The sequence below is a fragment of the Pongo abelii genome, chromosome 15 (genome assembly GCF_028885655.2).
Source record: "Pongo abelii isolate AG06213 chromosome 15, NHGRI_mPonAbe1-v2.0_pri, whole genome shotgun sequence".
NCBI lineage: Eukaryota > Metazoa > Chordata > Mammalia > Primates > Hominidae > Pongo > Pongo abelii.
The window spans coordinates 103,782,560-103,802,480 of NC_072000.2; positions in this window are offsets into that span (position 1 = coordinate 103,782,560).

The window sequence follows — 19,921 nt, forward strand, 5'->3', positions numbered from 1 at the left end:
GTGGCCACCATACCTGGCCCAATGTCCCTTTTTTTTTTTTTTTTTTTGGAGACAGAGTTTCACTCTGTCGCCCAGGCTGGAGTGCAGTGGCACCACTTCGGCTCACTGCAACTTCCACCCCCCAGGTTCAAGCAATTCTCCTGCCTCAGACTCCCGAGTACCTGGAATTACAGGCGCCCGCCACCTCACCCGACTAATTTTTGTGTTTTTAGTGGAGACGGGGTTTCACCCATGTTGGCCAGGCTGGGCTCAAACTCCTGACCTCAAGTAATTTGCCCGCCTCAGCCTCCCAAAGTGCTGGGATTACAGGTGTGAGCCACCGCATCCAGCCATGTCCCCTTTTTATAAGGACACCAGTCATCTTGGATTAGGGGCACACCCTACTCCAGTATGACCTTAACTAGTTACATCTGCAATGACTATGTTACCAAATACCATCACACTCTGAGGTGCTAGGGTTTAGGACTTCAACATAGGAATTTGGGGCAAATCAGGGGGAGGAGAGATGCAGTTCAGTCCTAACACACTGTAACTTTCTTTTTTCAGGAAGCATTTATCATTCAAATCGCTCCAGGTCAACATATTGTTCTAACTCTTCTTTTAAAAAAGAACAAACCAGCTTTACTGAGATATAATTCACACAGCATACAATTGACCCATTTAAAGTATACAATTCAATGACTTTTTAATATATTCACAATCTGTGCAATCATCATCACAGTCGATTTTAGAACACTTTTATCATCTCTAAAAGAAGCCCCATGCCATTTACCTGTGGTTCACCCTCTGACCATTAACCTCTCTACTACCCCATTCTCCACAGCCCTAAACATTTTTTCTATGGTCTGGATAGATTGGCCTATTCTGGGTATTTTACATCAATGGAATCATACGCTGTGTGGTCTTTTGTGATTGGCTTCTTTCACTTAGCATCATGTTTTCAAGATTCAGCCATATTGTAGCATGTACCAGTACTTCATTTCTTTTTATGGCATAATATAATACAATGATCCCTATTGTATGAATATACCACATTTGGCTTATCCATTCACTGGCTGATGGACATTTGAGTTGTTCCCACCCTTCGGCTATTATGAATAGTGCTGCTATAAACATCTGTGCATAAGGTTTTTTTGTATCCATGTATGTTTTTGTTTCTTCTGGGTAGATACCTAGGAGTGAAGTTGCTGTGGCATACGGTAGGTAACTCTGTGTTTAATCATTTGCAAAACTACCTTGCTGGTTTTATGGTTTGTTTGGTTTTTTTTCTTTTTGTTTTTGAGATGGAGTCTCACTCTGTCACCAGGCTGTAGTGCAATAGCGATATCTCAGCTCACTGCAACCTCTGCCTCCCGGGTTCAAACGATTCCCATGACTCAGCCTCCCGAGTAGCTGGGACTACAGGCGTACACCACCACACCTGGCTAATTTTGTTGTTGTTGTTGTTGTATTTTAGTAGAGATGGGGTTTCACCATGTTGGCCAGGATGGTCTCAATCTCCTGACCTCGTGATCCACCCGCCTCGGTCTCCCAAAGTGCTGGAATTACAGGCGTGAGCCATGGCGTCCGGCCCTACCAGGCTGTTTTTATAAGTGGCTGTGCCAGTTTACATTCCCACCAGCAATGTGTAAGTGTTCCAACTTCTCTATATCCTCCTCATCACTTGTTACTATCTGACTTTTTAATCTAGTCATCCTAGTAGGTGTGAAGTGGGACCTCACTGTGGCTTTGAGTTGCCTTTCCCTCATGACTAATGATGTTGAGCATCTTTTCATGTGCTTGTTGGCAATTTGTATATCTTCTTTGGAGAAATGTCTCTTCAAGTCCTCTGCCCATTTTAAATTATTTGTCTGATTGAACTATATGAGTTATTTCTATATATTCTAGATACAAGTCCCCTATCGGATATATGATTTGCAAATATTCCCCCCCGTTCTATGGCTTGTCTTTTGCTTTATTGATAGTGTCTTTGAAGAACAAAAGTTTTTATTTTTATTTTTATTTTTTGAGATGGAGTCTTGCTCTGTTGCCCAGGCTGGAGTGCAGTGGTACAATCTTAGCTCACTGTAACCTCCGCCTCCCAGGTTCAAGCGACTCTCATGCCTCAGCTTCCCAAGCAGCTGGGATTACAGGCATGCACCACCACACCTGGCTAATTTTTGTAATTTTAGTAGAGACAGAGTTTCACCATGTTGACCAGGCTGGTCTTGAACTCCCAACCTCAAGCAATTCTCCCGCCTCGGCCTCCCAAAGTGCTGGGATTACAGGTGCAAGCCACCACACCCAGCCAAAAGTTTTTAATTTTGAAGTCTAATATTTATCTATTCCTGCTCTCGTTGCTCATACTTTTTATGCCATATCCAAGAGCACATTGTCAAAACTGACGTCACGAAGATGCACCCGTTTTCTTATAAGAGTTTTAGAGTTTCAGTGTAGTTTAATTTTAGCCTTTGATTCATTTTGAGTTACTTTTTGTATATGGTATGAGGTAAGGGTACAGCTTCATTCTTTTGCATGTGACTATCCAGTTGTCCCAGCACCATTTGTTGAAAAGACTGTTCTTTCCCCATTGACTGGTGTTGGCACCTTTGTTGAACATCAGTTCACCACAGAAGCATGGGTTTATTTTTTGACTCAATTCTATTCCACTGATTTATAGGTTGATTGTTTTGCCAGTACCACACAGTCTTCATTACTGCTGATTTGTAGTAAGTTTTGAAATCCCGAAAGTGTGAGTCCTCCCATTTTATTTGTCTTTTTCAAGATTGTTTTGGCAATTCTAGATCCCTTGCAATTCCAGGACCTCCCACAGATACCAAAATCCACAGATGCTCCAGTCCCTGATATAACATGGCATAGTATTTTCATATAACCTATGCACATCCTCCTGTATACTTTAAATCATCTCTAGAATAATTATAAAGGCTGGCACAATGGCTCATGCCTGTAATCCCAGAACATTTGGAGGCCGAGGCAAGCAAACTGCTTGAGCCTAGGAGTTCAAGACCAGCCTGAGCAACATGGTGAAACCCCGTCTCTACAAAAAATACAAAAATTAGCCTGTAGTCCCAGGTATTCAGGAAGCTGAGATGGGAGGGTCAACTGAGCCTGAAAAATCAAGGCTGCCATGAGCCATGATCGCACCACCTAACTGCTGCCTAGGCGACAGAGCGAGACCCAGTCTTTAATAATAATAATAATAACTATTATTATTATATAATTATAACATATAGTCGTATTATATTTTATTATAACTAATATTATTATTATAACTAAGACAATGTAAATGCTATATAAGTAGTTGCTATACTGTACTGTTTAGAGAATAATGACAAAAAAAAGTCTGTACATTGTTAGTGCAGACGCAATTCTTTTTTCAAACATTTTTTAACTGCAGTTGGTGGAATCCATGGATGTGGAATCCGTGAATAGGGAGGGCTGACTGTATAAGGAGTTAATCCCAGGAAATAGTAGGAAGAAAATGGATAAGTGCTTCAAGGAGGGGAAAAAAGTCAAAAAGGGTGAGTAATCAAGCAGACCACACTGTGAACAACTAAGGTTCAGTCTTCTTGGAAAGTCTGGAAGACAGTATAGAACACACCTCAGAAATGGCTGGGTGCAGTGGCTCATGCCTGTAATCCCAGCACTTTGGGAGGTCGAGTCAGGTGGATCACCTGAGGTCAGGAATATGAGACCAGCCTGGCCAACATGGTGAAACCCCTTCTCTACTAAAAACATAAAAATTAGCCGGGCACCATGGCAGGCACCTGTAATCCCAGCTACTCGGGAGGCTGAGGCAGGAGAATCACTTGAACCCAAGAGGTGGAGGTTGCAGTGAGCCGAGATCGCGCCCTTGCACTCCAGCCTGTGGGACAAGAGCGAGACTTCATCTCAAAAAAACAAAACAAAACAAAACAAAACAAAAAAGAACATACTTGAGAATTATTCCACTCAAGGGGCAAAGAAGTTGGGTTATTTATCCTCAAACTCTTATCTGTCTTTCCCCAAAGACTGTTCCCAGGGCACTAATTCTCCAGCAATTCTTCCCTGTCCAACCCTGGACTTCTTAAGAGAAAGCTGTCAGGCAGAAAGTTATAGGCATGTGCAGGATGACATTATGGGCATATACTGGATTGGCAAATGCCTGGGGATATTGTTGGGGCACTGACAGCACCAAGGACATTAGCCTTGTATACACAATATCCTTGCATACTGGTGCTTTGATTTCCACAGGATGGAGGTCCAGAAGTAGAATTTCTGTGTATGTATGTTTTAACTTTTAATAGGTAGTACTCTAATAATTTCCCAAAAGTGTACAGAAATTACTCCTGGCACCCACAGCGTATTGACAGTGACCATTATCTGTACATGATGTCACCACTGAATTTTTTTTTTTTTGAGACAGAGTCTCACTCTGTCACCCAGGCTGGAATGCAGTAACGTGATGTCAGCTCACTGCAACCTCTGCCTCACTCATTCTGCCAATGAGCAGGCATTCTCCTGCCTCAGCCTCCCGAGTAGCTGGGATTACAAGTGTGCACCACCACACCCAGCTAATTTCTGTATTTTAGTAGAGATGGGGTTTCATCATGTTGGCCAGGCTGGTCTTGAACTCCTGACCTCAAGTTATCCTCCAGCCTCAGCCTCCCAAAGTGCTGGGATTATAGGCATGAGCCACCACGCCCAGCACCACTGAATATTATTGATTTTGATATTTGATAATCTGATTACTAGTGTGGCTGAGCACCTTATATATTTAATGGTTATAGGTCTTTTCCGTAAATTATCTACTCATATACTTTGCCTTCTTTCCTATTTTTTATCTTTTTCTTATCAATACTTGGAGATTTTTCTATTTTAGGGCTCTTAACCCTTTGGCAAATGTTTTAGAAATATTTTTTTCTCAGTCTGTCATTTGTCATGTGACCATGGGGTCTTTTGCCATTGAGCTATTTTTCACTTTTATGTAGAGAGATCTCTCAGCTATCTCCTTTGGAGTTCGGTTTTCTAATTGGCTTAATAAAGCCAATCCCTTTTAGACTTTACAAATAGTCTCCTCTATTCTAATATCTAATTGCTTTACCTTTAACATTTGTTATTACTTCATATGAAATTGATTTTTTGTATACGGCATGAGGTAAGGATATAACTATTTCCTTCAATTGGCAATGTTGTTGCCAATTGTGTTAAAAATCCTTTTAAATTATCTCCTTTTCCCCTGATTGAAATAACACTTTCATCAATACTAGGCACCGAGGTATATTTGCATCTGTTTCTGAAACCTCTTTTCCTCCCTCAGATCAATATTCACTGATTGTTGTGCCAGTTCCCTATTTATTTGATTAGAAAAGATTTACAAGAAGTTTTAATAACTGGTAGGGCATCTCTCCTTCTACTATCCTTCACATTTTTTCTTGCCAAATCTTTACACTTACTTGTCCATATAAACTTTGAAATTATTTTATCTAATTTGCTCTCCAAAAAAATCTATAGGAATTCCCATTGGAAATGCATTGAATGTATATATTAATTTCAGAACTATTAGCCTTTTAATGATATTTTCTTTTTTTTGTTGTTTTTTTTTTTTTTTGAGACAGAGTCTCACTCTGTCACCCAGGCTGGAGTGCAGTGATGCAATCTTGGCTCACTGCAACCTCCACCTCCTGGGTTCAAGTGATTCTCGTGCTTCAGACTCCCGAGTAGCTGGGATTACAAGTGCATGCCACCACGCCCAGCTAATTTTCTTGTACTTTTAGTAGAGACAATGTTTTGCCATGTTAGCCAGGCTGTTCTTCAACTCCTGGCCTCAAGTGATCCACCCACCTCGGCCTCCAAAGTGCTGGGATTGCAGCTGTAAGCCACCACATCTGACTGATACTTTTCTTTCCATCCAGGAATACTGTGTCTCTTTCCATCTATTCAGGTTTTGTAGTCTGTCTTTCAAAAATAATAATTTTGTTCCCATTGCAAATGTGATGACTTCCATTTCCATTCCTAGTTATTTCTAATATAAAGAAAAGCTACTGTGTTGTTGCTTATTTATCTAGTATCCAGCCACCTTAGCTTTTTGTTAATTGCTTAAATTTTCTAGATATATAATTATATCATCTGCAAATAAAGACAACTTTATCACTTTTTTCACATATTTGGATTGTCTTTATTTTCTTTTCCAATTACATTAGCTAGAACTAAATAATAGTGTTGATAATAGGCATCCCTTTTTTGATCCTAATTTTAATGACAGTGGCTTTAGAATTACTGTTTGCTGTTCAATTTGGATAAAAGGCCTTTACGTGTTTAAGTAGTTTTCTGATATTCCAATCTTACTTAGGAGAATTTAGTAGATAAAAGTGTATATTCTGGAGTCAGATAGTACAAGTCTGAATCACAAATTACTTATTAGATTTGTAATCTTAAGGAACTTACTCTAACCTTTCTGTTTTCTCATCTGTAAAGTGGGGATAATAATACTACAAACCTTATAGTGTTGTTTCTCTGTCTTCTGACTTTTAGAGTGGCAAATGAGAAGTCTGATTTTAGTCAATAGTCTCTTAGTAAGTGAACTTTTTACCTCTATCTGGAATTTGAAGTCTTTTTAAAAGTTTTCCCTGGAATTTAAAAACTTCTCCAAGCTAATCCTGCCTAGAACTTGGTGTGCTTTCTTTCTTTCTTTTTTTTTTTTAACAAAGGTATAGGGAGTTGATATACCACTGAGGTAGGACTGGTTGTGTTCTTTTCATCTGAAAGTGTTTGAGATTCTACTGAGGGGAAAAAGGCAGTGACCTCAGAATCCTGTACCCAGTCATATCCTTCATCTAAGAGTGCCAATGATTAAAAATTTTAAAATTTCTAGGCAGCAACAGTATCAAGTCTTGACGACAATGGAGAACAATGGCAACTTCATACTGGTGGAGTCTAAATTATCAAAGTCACATTTTCTATTATGTAGCAAAGTTAAAGAAATGACCCACCCTAGGACCTTGCAGTTCCAACCCAGGATTCAGGCTCATGAGCACCAGAAGACTGGCCTTGTATAAGCAACACTGTTATGATAGCAAACAAACAAAGAGCTCAAAGAACTAGAAATCATTCAAAGTTCATCAGCAGAAGAATGAATCCATATATTGTGGTCCATTCATAGAACAGAATCCTATACAGTGGCAAAAAAGAATGAGCTGCTTGCTATTAATTCACACAATATGGATAATCTCAGGAATATCATGTTGAGCAAAAAAAAGCAAGGGGCAGAAGAATATACACAAAATTAATCATATGAGATTTGAAAACATGCAAACGTAAATGATGTAATAATGTTCAGGAAGGGCCACAAGCCTGTGGTCAAGCAATAAAGAACAGCAAGAGAATGATCAATCAACAAAAATGATGGCCTCAAAAGGAAGGCGAGAAGGAGAGGGGACTTGGGGCAGGGGTTCACGGAGGGCTTCAAAGTTGATGTATTGTCCTGTGTCTCAAACTGAATGGTGGGGATATAAGGATTTGTGGATTGCTACTCAGCATATCTTCTGCATTTTCATGAATACTCTTTTTCAGAGTCTCACTATTTAACTAAGCAAACATTTTATAAAGAATGGGCAGTGAGGAAGTGAAGACAAGGATTTGCTATGAAAGTGGGTAGAAAAAAAAAGGCAATGGTTGGAAAATACATGGGGTGAGGGTGGCGGTGCACCAAGCATGGGTGGTAGCAGCCATCCACCCAGGTGCATTGCTTGTAGAAAATTTCAAACAGTGGGAGGAGGGAGAGCATTGGGAAAAATAGCTAATGCATGCTGGGCTTAATACCTAGGCAGTGGGTTGATAGGTGCAGCAAACCACCATGGCACACGTTTACCCATGTAACAAACCTGCACATCCTGTACATGTACCCTGGAACTTAAAATTAAAATTAATTTTAAAAAAAGAAAAGAAAATTTCAAACATAATAAAACCAGCTACAAATCAGTCTGCTTTTCATTATTACCATGCGCCTACAAGTCTACACAATGCCAGTGATACATAACCCACTCTGACATAAAACCTGTGAGTTCTAAACAATTTCTGCAGTAAATGTTGGGTTTTAATAATAATCATCATCAATTTAAACTTCAAGTCAATACATTTTATTACTTATCCTTTAATAAACACTGAAGCCCACATGGAAATACATTTCACTGTCCCTTGAAACACACAGGTGCAGCTACATGGGGCTGATCCACTGGTCTCCTCCCTGTCTCCACCGTGAGGACACACGGCTTGCCTGGGGTTTTCTGCATCCAGTCCTGGGCCTTCTACCTGACGCCTACCCTTGGCACCCTATCCCCCACCCCCAGATAGCACACAGACCCCACCTAGACAAGCCTCAAGCAAGACTCGAGCAGGCTTCATCTCCAACTGCCCTTCTCCAACTCGGGCCACCCTCTCCCAGTCCCCACCCCACACCACTGTGTCTCCAGACATGCCACGTCCTCTCCCTACAAAGCCCCATTCTTGGTGGTGCCTGGAAAACCGACCCATCCTGCGAAGCCTCCCCAAGAGACTGTCCCCTCCAGGCTGCAGTGAGGGGCTCTTCCTCCTCAGGGTCACCCCACCCTGCTCCACACCCGCCTTTGGGAATCTGGAGGAAGGTCTTTCAGAGACACGGGAGTTTCTTGCCTGCCCCTGGGGCACCCAGCACCCAGTACCTGCATGGAGCAGGCGCTCAGTGAGCATTTGATGAGTGTGAGCGAGTGAGTGTGAGCGAGTGAGTGGTGTTGGAACCAACCCTTCTCGTCCAGGACTTTGTATCTCATGGAGGCCCCGACAGAGCCTCTGGAGGAATCCCTGGTGTCTGTGCACGCCTCAGGAGAAAATGACAGCACCTTCCACTGCCCCACACTGAGCGTCCTGACCCAGGGACAGAGAGGGCCTCTGCTGTCCAGAGAGCATGGGATGCCCACCTTCCACAGACAGCAGGTTCATGACTCTGCAAAAAGTTATGCACACTTGCCCTGTGCCAGATCCCAATCCTAAGAACTAATAGTTTGCTCCATTTTAATCCCCCAATAAATCTATAAATTCTATACAACCCCAATCAAAACCTAATCAAGATTGTTATGGGACTTGACAAGCTGATTCTAATATTCAGATGGGAGAGTAAATGTTCAAGAATAGCCAAGACAGCTTGAGAAAAGAAAAAACAAAGAGGGGAATTTTGCCTGACAAGATGTCAAAGCATATTATAAAGTAATTTTAATAAATATAATGTGATATTAGCACATGAATGGATAAACACATCCTTGGAAAAAAACCAGAAGTTCAGAAAAGCAGATCCATGTAAATACTGGACTTCAGTATATGAATAAAGATGGCATTTCAAATCAGTCAGGGGGATGAAGATTATTTGGTAAGTGTTGGAACAATTTACTACCTGGAAAAAATAAAATTAAAATTTGCCTTCACACTGCTAACAAAAATGAATGAAATAAAGGTAAACATGCTTTTTTTTTTTTTTTGAAATGGCAAGAGTGATAGAAGAAAATCTAGGAAAATATGTTTATGACAGGGAAGAGTTTTAAATAAGATTTACTAAAAAGCAAAATTCATAAATTTAACTGCAGAATGTAAAAGCCTTTATGAAGAAAGCTAAAAGTTAAAAGAGCACCGGCAGATAAGAAAATATTTACATCATATGTAACAAACTAAGGATTATTATCCAAAACATATAAAGAATTCCTTCAATAAAAAGTAGGAAAGATAGGCCAGGCACAGTGGCTCACGCCTGTAATCCCAGCACTTTGGGATGCCAAGGCGGGCGGATCACCTGAGGTCAGGAGTTCGAGGCCAGCCTGGCCAACATGGTGAAACCCCATCTCTACTAAAATACAAAAATTAGCCGGGTGTGGTGGCGCATGCCTGTAATCCCAGCTTCTCAGGAGGCTGAGGAGAATTGCTTGAACCTGGGAGGCAGAGGTTGCAGTAGTCCCAGCTAGTGGGGGCGGGGAGCTGAAGCAGGAGGAGCCTTGAAGGTCAAGGACGTAGTGAGTCCTGATCATGCCACTGCACTCCAGCCTGGGTGACAGAACAAGACCCTGAAAGAAACAAGGAAGGAAGGAAGGAAGGAAGGGAGGGAGGGAGGGACGGAGGGAGGAGAAGAGAGGGGAGGGGAAGGGAAGGGAGGGGGGAGGGAATGAGGGAGGGAAGGGAGGGGAGGAGGGAGGGAGGGAGGAATGGAAGGCAGGAAAGGAGGGAGGGAGGGAAGCTTTAGAGGTGCGCAGTGTGTGAATGAGGGGGCCTGGGAGACCAGGGCGCAGGAGGAATGAGCGCACCCAGCCTCCAGCTCTTGGTTCCTAACACTGTGTTCCACTAAAGGAGATGGGGCTCCCCAGGGAGCTGGTGGACTGAGGGCTGGGGTGTAGAGAGTACAAAATAAAGCAGGGCATCTTGTTGTAAGAGGAGGTATGAAAGCGCTCAGAGAATGAGGGAGAGCCAAGGGCCAGCCTGGAAGGCCATCCACGCCAAGTCAGAAGCAAGGAGGGCACTGAAACGCTAACCCTAACCTAATCCTAACCCTAACCTGATATTAATAGACCAGGCAGGGGATATCTACGTATCACACATGATCTATGCTCACACACACACACACACACAAAATGTAACCACCACCACCTACACACACACACACACACACACAAACACAGAAACTTATTAATTACAAAGGAGAAAAGAGTAACTCCACAGTTGGCAAGTCTGGCAGAAGCCAATCAAATGATCACATCAAGCTCTGGGACCACTGATAGGATGCAGGGAGCAGAACACGATGTCACTTCTGTTGTATCCCTGAAAAGATGCAGAGCCTGAATCTAATCATGAGGACGCAAGAGACAAGCCCCCATGGAGTTGGGGAGCATCCTGTAAATAGCAGACCTGGTAGTACACGGAAGTGTCCAAGTCATCAAGGAATGACTGCACAGCCGTTCCAGGTTGAAGAAGACTAAAGAGGCCTGATGGCTAAATGCTAGGCTTGATTCTTCCTGGGGCCATTAGTGAAGCTCAGATGGGATCTGAGGACTGGATGGGAGTCGTGAATCAGTGTTAGCTTTCTGAATGAGATGGCCATCGTGCGATTAAGCAAGAGAGTGTCCTTGTTTGTAGAAAAGGCAGAGGAGGCCGGGTGCGGTGGCTCACGCCTGTAATCCCAGCACTTTGGGAGGCAAAGGCAGGCAGATCACCTGAGGTCAGGAGTTCAAGACCAGCCTGACCAACATGGTGAAACCCTGTCTCTACTAAAAATACAAAATGAGCCAGGTGTGGTGGCGCATGACTGTAATCCCAGCTACTTGGGAAGCTGAGGCAGGAGAATCGCTTGAACCCAGGAGGCAGAGGTTGCAGTGAGCCGAGAACGTGCCACTGCGCTCCAGCCTGGGCAACAAGAGCAAAACTCCATCAAAAGAAAGAAAGAGAGAGAGAGAGAGAGACGAGAAAAGGCAGAGGAAAGGCTTTTTTTTTTTTTTAAGAGGGGAGAGGACGATAGGCCATCGTGTCAGCCCCTTCAAATACGGAGTTCAAGTTCTCCGGGCTATTCTTACCTGGCTCATGGCTCTAGCTGGGGAGACAGCAGCCACCCAGAAGGAACCGCTGGGTCTGTCTCCCCACCGAGGTGCTGGCACAGGGTGGGCACTTGAGGAATCGTCTTCCAAAAGGGAGTTTGGAGCTCACCACACTAACCTGTGTATTCAGGAAGAGCTGTTCCCAAGAATGTGTTCATCTCCTGATTCCTTGAGAGACAGGTCAGCATGGTGACTTTAAACAAAACCCTGGGTCAGGCGCGGTGGCTCATATCTGTAATCCCAGCACTTTGGGAAGCCGAGGCAGGTGTATCACTTGAGGTCAGGAGTTCAAGACCAGCCTGGCCAACATGGTGAAACCCCAACTCTACTAAAAATACAAAAATCAGCCGAGCCTGGTGGCGGATGCCTGTACGACCCGGAGGCTGAGGCAGGAGAATTGTTTGAACCTAGGAGGTGGAGGTTGCAGTGAGCCAATATCGCGCCACTACACTCCAGCCTGGGCAACAGAGCAAGACTCTGTCTCAGGAAAAAAACAAAACAAAACAAAACCCTGCAGCAACCCTCACATCAACTTTCTTGTTTGAAAAACTTAAACAATAGGAATTGTTGGATTGGACTGGATAGTCTGTTGCAGCTACATGGGGAGGAACTGAAGTCCCAGTCTCTGTCCCAGGGCCTTGCACCCCAACCTTGGAACCCTAGACCATCCCCTTTCCACTCTGGGAGCTCTGAAGCTCCTACTTCCCAGGCCCTGGGGTAGGCCAGCCCTCGAGCCAGCCGCTGCTGGTGAGTCAGACATGGCCCCGCCTTCAGTCTGGCTTGGGGGAGCAGGCCCATAAACAACCAGGCCACATGGGACACACACCTGGGTGACCTCGGGAGAGGAAAGAAAGACCGCCAGCTGCCCTGGGTTCAAACAGCAAAGTCACTAGACTCGACTTTGAGGCAGGGTTCATTTGGCTAGTTTGGCCATGCATCCCTGGTGCTGGCACAGTGCTGGGCAGACACAAAAAAGCAACAAGTACTCCAGCTGGGCAGGTGCATCTCTTCTCTGTGCTGAGCACCCCACAAAAGTATTTGATGTGAGTCATAAAACAGCCGTGTGAAATAGGTACTATTGCTGTCCCTTTTTTTTCTTTTTTCTTTTTTTTTTTTTTTTCTTTTGACAGTCTCACTCTGTTACCCAGGCTGGAGTGCAATTTTTTGAGATAGAGTCTTACTCTGTCACCCAGGCTGGAGTGCAATGACGCGATCTCGACTCACTGCAACCTCCGCCTCCCGGGTTCAAATGATTCTACTGCCTCAGCCTCCTGAGTAGCTGGGATTACAGGTGCTGGCTACCACACCCAGCTAATTTTGTATTTTTAGTAGAGACGGGGTTTCACCATGTTGTCCAGGCTGGTCTTGAACTCCTGACCGCAGGTGATCTACCTGCCTCGGCCTCCCAAAGTGCTGGGATTACAGGCAAAAGCCACAGCGCCTGGCCCTTTGTTTTTCTTTTTCTTTTTTTTTTTTTTTTTGAAACGAAGTTTCACTCTGTCACCCAGGCTGGAGTGGAGTGGTACAATCTTGGCTCACTGCAACCTCTGCCTCCTGGGTTCAGGCAATTCTCCTGCCTCAGCCTCCCAAGTAGCTGAGATTACAGATGCATGCCACCATGCCGGGCTAATTTTTGTATTTTTAGTAGAGACAGGTTTCACCATGTTGGCCAGGCTGGTCTCAAACTCCTGACCTCAGGTGATCTGCCCGCCTCAGCCTCCCAAAGTGCTGGGATTACAGGCATAAGCCACTGCGCCCGGCCTCCTCTGCCTTTTCTACAAACAAGGATACTGAGCCTGGCCTGCTGTCCCATTTTATAGATGACAAAGTTGAGGCACAGGAAGGTTAAGCTCCCTTGCCCAGGCAACTGGGATTTGAACGCAGGCAATCCTGTTCTTCATGTTGCAAATGAATGAATGAATGAATGAATGAACGACCACATAAGCCAGGGGGCCCTTGCTGCAGTGTGTCCCAGACCCCGTCCTCCTCGGCCACAGTGAGGGCCAGCATCAGTCGGCCACCAAGGCTCCCCTGCAACAGGGAAGGCTCTGACGATCACCCAGGGCCTCACGTCAGCCCAGAAGGATTTACTTTTTTTTATTAAAAATGTCACGGGAAGTCCACTTGAACACTGAAGCCACCGCCAAGAGTGCACACATTTGATATTAATTAAAGCAAAAGATGACAGCCCCCAGAAAAAGAAGTAATTTTCTTCTCTCAGATAAATGACCTTTCAGGAGAGCTTGTTCTTCAATTCTTCTTGGTCATTACCAGAAATTACTGAGTATGTTCAATGGAGCTGCGATCACCAGCTCTGTTTGCAGCTTTCGGCCTCCCAGTAAGAGGAGGGGCTTCATTCCACGGGGACCCCTCACCAGGGACTGCTCCCCACTGGTTTCACCAGGCCAGGCCAACAGTGATGTCCTTGGTAAATCTGAGCTCTAAGGCCCCGTTTGAAAGAATACTTTGCTTGGATCGCAGCACTCCTGCTACTCAGCAGCTCCCTGCAGCCACCTCTGGGTAAGTCCACCCAGCACAACAGCTTCTCGGCAATGGCAACACCACCCCCTCACTTCCTGTGCTCTGGTCCCCTGGGCATGGCTACACCCTGATCTTGTCACCACCCCACCAAACAGCAACTCCAGCCTGCCCCTCCCTGACCACTCCCCCAGACAGAGACCCTGTTTCTGGGTCAGTTCTCATCACACCTCTGGGGTCCTCACCTGCCACTCGTCCAGCCAGGAGCCCTCAGATTCCCCATGCCCCTTCCCCCTTTTTCTTCAATCACCAACCAGGAGCTGGGGTTTGGTCAAGCGAGCTGAACTGCACTCTCCACGCCGGCACCTGAGCCGCAGACAGCAGCCCAGACAAGCTGCCCTTGCACGAAGGGATTTCCCTTTAACTTTGAGGCCACCCTTGCACACCCAGAGCCCCTCCCCGGAATGCTGGCTGTCTCCCCAGCAGAGCCACCATTCCTCACCTCTCAATTATCCCCTCGTCCCCCCCAGCTGTGCCCACACCCCGCCCTCCCAGGCAACTGCAGCAGGCCAGCTTGGTGGTCACTTCTGCAGGGGAACAGCCATCAGTGTCCCCTGCAGCTGCCTGCTCTTCTAGACGACCTCTCTCCTCTCGCCCCCGGGCCCCACGCTCCTGGTTCCTCCCACCTGTCTGCCAGATGCCTCCCTCATGATTGGCACTAAGTGTCAGACCCCAGAATCCTGAACCCTCTTCTCCATTCACCCCTGCACCAGGGGCATCCCAAACATACCTTCTGCGCCTCTGTGCACTGCTGTGGTCCTGACACATGTGGGTCATGGGCTTGGCTAGAGGGACAGACCAGACCCAGCCTTGACCCCTTCCAGTGCTGCTGCGTGCACGCAGGATACAGAACCAACCCAGTGTGGGGGCCCACCTAGAGGCTGCACCACTGCAGATGAGACTCTCTGGGTGACTGAGGGTCCCAGTGGACCTTCCGGAAGCTCCCAAGCTCCCTCCCCGCAAGCCAGCCTAGGCTGGAGGCCTCTGCAGGAAGGCTGACCTGGGTGCCCACCAGAGCCAGGACGAGCGTGCCTGCCTGGGCATCCCAGGAGCCACCAGCCCTAGGGACCTTCGGCTCTCACATCCGTGTCTCCAGCTCCACCTGCAGACACTCCTATCCATCCACAAAGGACCCTCTGCTCAGCACCCAGAGCCATCAGAGTGGAGCTCTGGACTCCCTCCTCGCGCTCTGAGTCCTGCTTTGGGTGACCAGCTGCACTGCCACCCACGCAGCGGCTCCCCAGGGACCCAGGCGCCAACCCTGACTCTCCCTCTTCTTAAAGCTAACTCATCATCCCAGCCCACCTGTGTGCTCCCCCAGCTCCAGCCAAGGGAGCCTTTCTGTGCCTTGAGTTCCCCCCACCCCTTGCCATTCACAGCTCAGCTTCCTGGACCAACCATGCAAAGGGCTGTCCCTCTCTGGCCACTGCTCCCTACCAGCTTGCTTTCCTTTTGGCACTTACAGTCGTCTGGAATCATCCTACGCATTTACCAGTTTGTTGTCAGATTCTCCTTCTGGAATGGAAGCTCCATGTGGACCTAGGACTGCAGCCCCCTCCTGCCTGACACAGGACCTGCCTTGGTCCAAAAGCTCCGGAACCAGGAAATCAAGGATGCAGAAGACCCGATTCCAGCCCTGCTTCTTCTGCCTGAGCCTCAGTTTTTTGATCTGCAATCTGCATGCCCTGCATATCTCAGGGCCAGGCCCTGCATATCGATGGGACCGCCCTGAGGCCTGGGAGCTGCCCCAGCTGTGAGAGTGTGAAGTGGACTCACGCTGGCACCCACGTGCCGAGCTGCGGATGGAAAGCTGAGAAAGGCCCGATTTGCGCGCAGTGTGAATGAGCGCTACAGAGGTGTTTCTTTTCTGAAACACTCCTTCCTCCCGTTCTTTGAGGTTCCTGCACCGGCCCCCGAGCTTTCTGGGCACACCATAAATTTCAGTCCCACGGACTCACTCTAATAAACATTGTGCCTCTTTTCTGTAATAGAGCGTAAGCTGTCTTTAGAATTACGATGTCTTTTTGCAAGATAAATAGATGGTGGAAAAGTAATACAACAGGAAGGGAGTATTTTCATATAGCTAGATGCAGCATGTGGGTGGTGAAAAATAGTTTGTTTTTAGTAACAGGAAAGAGAGGTGAGCAGTTTCATCTTCAGTAGACACAGCAAGCACACCGCCCTGGAAGGAATTCTGAAAGCGGAATTCTTCACGCTGGGGAGAGTGTGGTGGAAAGAGAATGGGACCAGAGTCCCGAAGCAAGTGACCAAGTGACCACTCATTCTTACAATGGGCCAACCTTCCAGGTCCGGTCCACGCCTCAGGGCTCTCCTGGGATGCACTGGAGTCATCTATGCATCACAAGGCCCTCTGAACCTTGCAAAGGCCTGCGCAAATGTGAGGGAATGAGCTGGACCTCTCTGGGCTTCAGTTTTCCTCCTGTGGAAAATGGGGGTAATAAAATCTACATTCTTCCTGGGCATAGGAATTCAGCCTTGTCCTTAAAGGGCATGGGGTGGAGGGATCCTTGCAATTTGATAGGGAAGTAAGAAGTGTCCAAGCCACGAGGATTCAGTGAGGCAGTGCAAGGCCGTGGTCACCCTGGGTAGAGAAATGAACACCCTCCAGGCAGAGCGCTGGGTATGACTCAGGGTTTAGAAATAGGAACGTCTCTAAGCTGAATGGGGCAAGTATCTGACCTAGAGGCAGCCACAGTTTAGTGCTGGAAGCAGACATAAAAACAAACATTCAAGAGCTGCTAAGGCCACAAAGGCAGGGGAAGGGACGACGCATTTGGAGGAAGCGCCATCCAAGCCACACCCTGCACAGGAAAAGGACCCAGGCCCACGGCAAGGCGCTTCTTGGTCCTTTCGGAAGTGCTGCTCCTAAACCACCAGGGCTGATCCACTGCTTGGGTGGAGCACCGGCGGGAAGCCCTGCCCGGCCTCTTTTTGAGCTGTGTGCGCTTGGCGAGTCACAAGGCTCTCTGGGCTCAGTTCTTTCTATGGAAGTCATGGGTTGCAGTGTTGTTGAGGGAGCCGGTGGTGCACGTGGTGAAGGCCTGGCTCTGCAGCCGGCCAGCTGGGTCCCCGTCACACACTCACACGTGCACACATGCGTGCATGCACACATCCTCACACACATTCATACGTGTGCTCTCACGCTCACATGCACACATTCACACACACGTTCACACATCCATGCGCTCACACGCCCATGCACGCACACGTTTGCACATGCATGCACACACACACTAAACTCGTTGGGCCTCAGCTTACTCATCTGTCAAGCAGAGACCATGGCAGTGGCTCCGACAGGTGCTTGGCACATGGGAAATGCCCAATACATACAACAGCACTTGGAAATTTGTCCCATTATTTCCTCCTCCCATCTCTGCCAGTTGCCAAGGGCGGCCTCGGAAGGAGACTTTATCAACCAGCACCTATGCAGGGTCAAGGTTACGGAGCTAATGGGGCCTGCACAGGGAACGGCTCAGGCAGCAAAAGAGAGGTTCACCAGAGTTGGAAAGAAAGGAGGCCAGGCAGACATAGCGAGAGGGCATTCCAGGACATTCAGGCCCAGAGGGAGGTGGGGATGGGGAGCTGGAGCCCCCGCCTGCCCCTGAGCCTGGTTGGGAGCAGGGGCCAGCACCTGCAAAGCCCCCGCACAGAGAAGGCTCAGCACATGTTCCTCCCCTTCCCCCGGAGATGCAGCACCAGCCTGTGTTGCTATTGGCTGCGTTTTTTAAATTGCCTGCAAAACCCTGTCCTCTTTCCTTTGTGTGGTCTACCAGTCTCTCAGTATTTCATTTGAAAAACAAAGCAACACTTGGACCCTTATGCACAGCTACAGATTTGTCTGCAGTTCTTGCTGTACTTCAAAAAGAGAAATGTTAAAAACTCTCTGCGCAGCCTCGCAGCTGATTTCCCAGTGCCCCCAGAATGCAGCCACCAGCCCTGGACGCTGTCCTGGGAGCTTCCCCACCCGTGCAAAGGGGAGGACTAGGACCTGGACGCACGGCGGGCGGGAGCAGGGCGGAGACTGAAACCCAGGCAGGCTTGGCCGAGACGTGGGGTTTGCGTTGTTTTGTTTTTGAACTAATTTCAGGCTTTCAGAAAAGCCATAGAAATAGCACAGATTCTCCGTATATCCCTCCCCCAGCCCCCCGTCCAGTGCACAGCTTACATAACTCAAGTATCATCAGCAAACCGGGGATGTCACCAATGTGCAATACTGTTAACTCGACTGCACACCTGATTCTGATTGCACCGTTTTCCCACGAACGTCTTTCTTCCCTTCCAGGGTCCTGTCTGGGGTCCCACACTGCTCAGTCCACATGTCTCCTTTGTGCCCTCCAATCTGGGGCAGCTCCTCAGTCTTAGTCTTCCATGATCCTGACACTTTGGAAGAGCATTTTTCAGTTATTTTGTCAAATGTCCCTCAGTTTGGGTTTGTCTGATACTCTGTTTTGGATGGAAGTTGTGCATTTTTGGCAAGAATCCCATAGAGGTGACGTTGGGTCCTCCTCAGTGCCCCATATGGGGGTTCATGCTGCCAATGCCTTATCATTGGTGATGTTGACCTCGATTCGGTTGGTTCAAGAGGTGTCTGCCAATTACATACAATGTTGTAATAAATAACCTGTGTGTATCTATTTTTGTTGGAGTTGTATATTCAGGATAGATTCCTAGAAGTGAGATTGGTGCATCGAAAGGTACATGTGTATGGGGCTGTTTGGTATTGCCAAATTCCCTTCAAAGGGTTATACTAATTTGCATCTCCACCAGCTGCACAAGAAAATATCTGTTCCCTGCAGTCTCGCCAACAGAACGCATGGTCGTGGTTTGACTTCCGTTAATCTGATAGGTGGGAAATGATATCTCCGTGTGGCTTTAAATTGCAGTTTTCAATGAATGAATTTGGACATGTTTTCTTGTTTGAGGACTTTTTTAAGCGTGTGAATTGTCTGTTCATGTCTTTTTCCCAGGTTTCTTTCAGGTTTTTGTCCTTTGTCCCTCAATTGAGTTCTTTATATAGTAGAAATACTAATCCTTTCTTTGTCATAGACATAATTTCTCCCAGTATATTGGGGAAAATGTCACTTTTCTTAGATGGAGTTTTTTTTTGTCATGCAATTTTTGCAAATGTACTCATCTTTATTGTGTTTGGGTTTTGAGGAATGGTTAGAAAGCTGTTTCCCATGCTTGGATGCGGTTCTTAGTTCACACAGACTCTGTGGGAGCAAAAGAGCAGGCAGGGGACAGAGCAGGTTCTGCTGGAAATGCAAGACAGGCCAGCTCACTGCAGTGTCTGAAAGGATTATAAAGGGAGTCACTTACACAGGTGGCTCATTTAAATTTGGACAGACTTGCCTAAATTCAGCTAAACACCCTGCTTCATGAAGACGGGGATTTATGTCTTGGTGAGTTCCTGAGGCCATGCTCCTCCCACGTGTACATAGAGGGACGGTCGGAGAAGCGGGGAGGGTCATGTTCCAGTGCGTAGATTCAGTCCTGGTACTTTGTGTTCCTTCACTGCACTCCCATTTTACAGATGGAGAAACAGAAGTGCAATTAAATAACCCTGCAAAGATCGAAAAGGCAGTGGAGGAAGAGTTGGCATGAGCCCACCTTCCTCCAGGGCTCATACCTCTTGTCACCTCAACCTGGTGGCTTTGCAGGGGTGGGGAGGGGGTGCTTATTTCTTCCCCAGGAAACCTGCTCCTGGTCCTCAAGCCACTTAGGATCACGGCATCCCTGCCCCACGCTACGGCCCACATGGTCCCAGGCCCTGCCAGCCC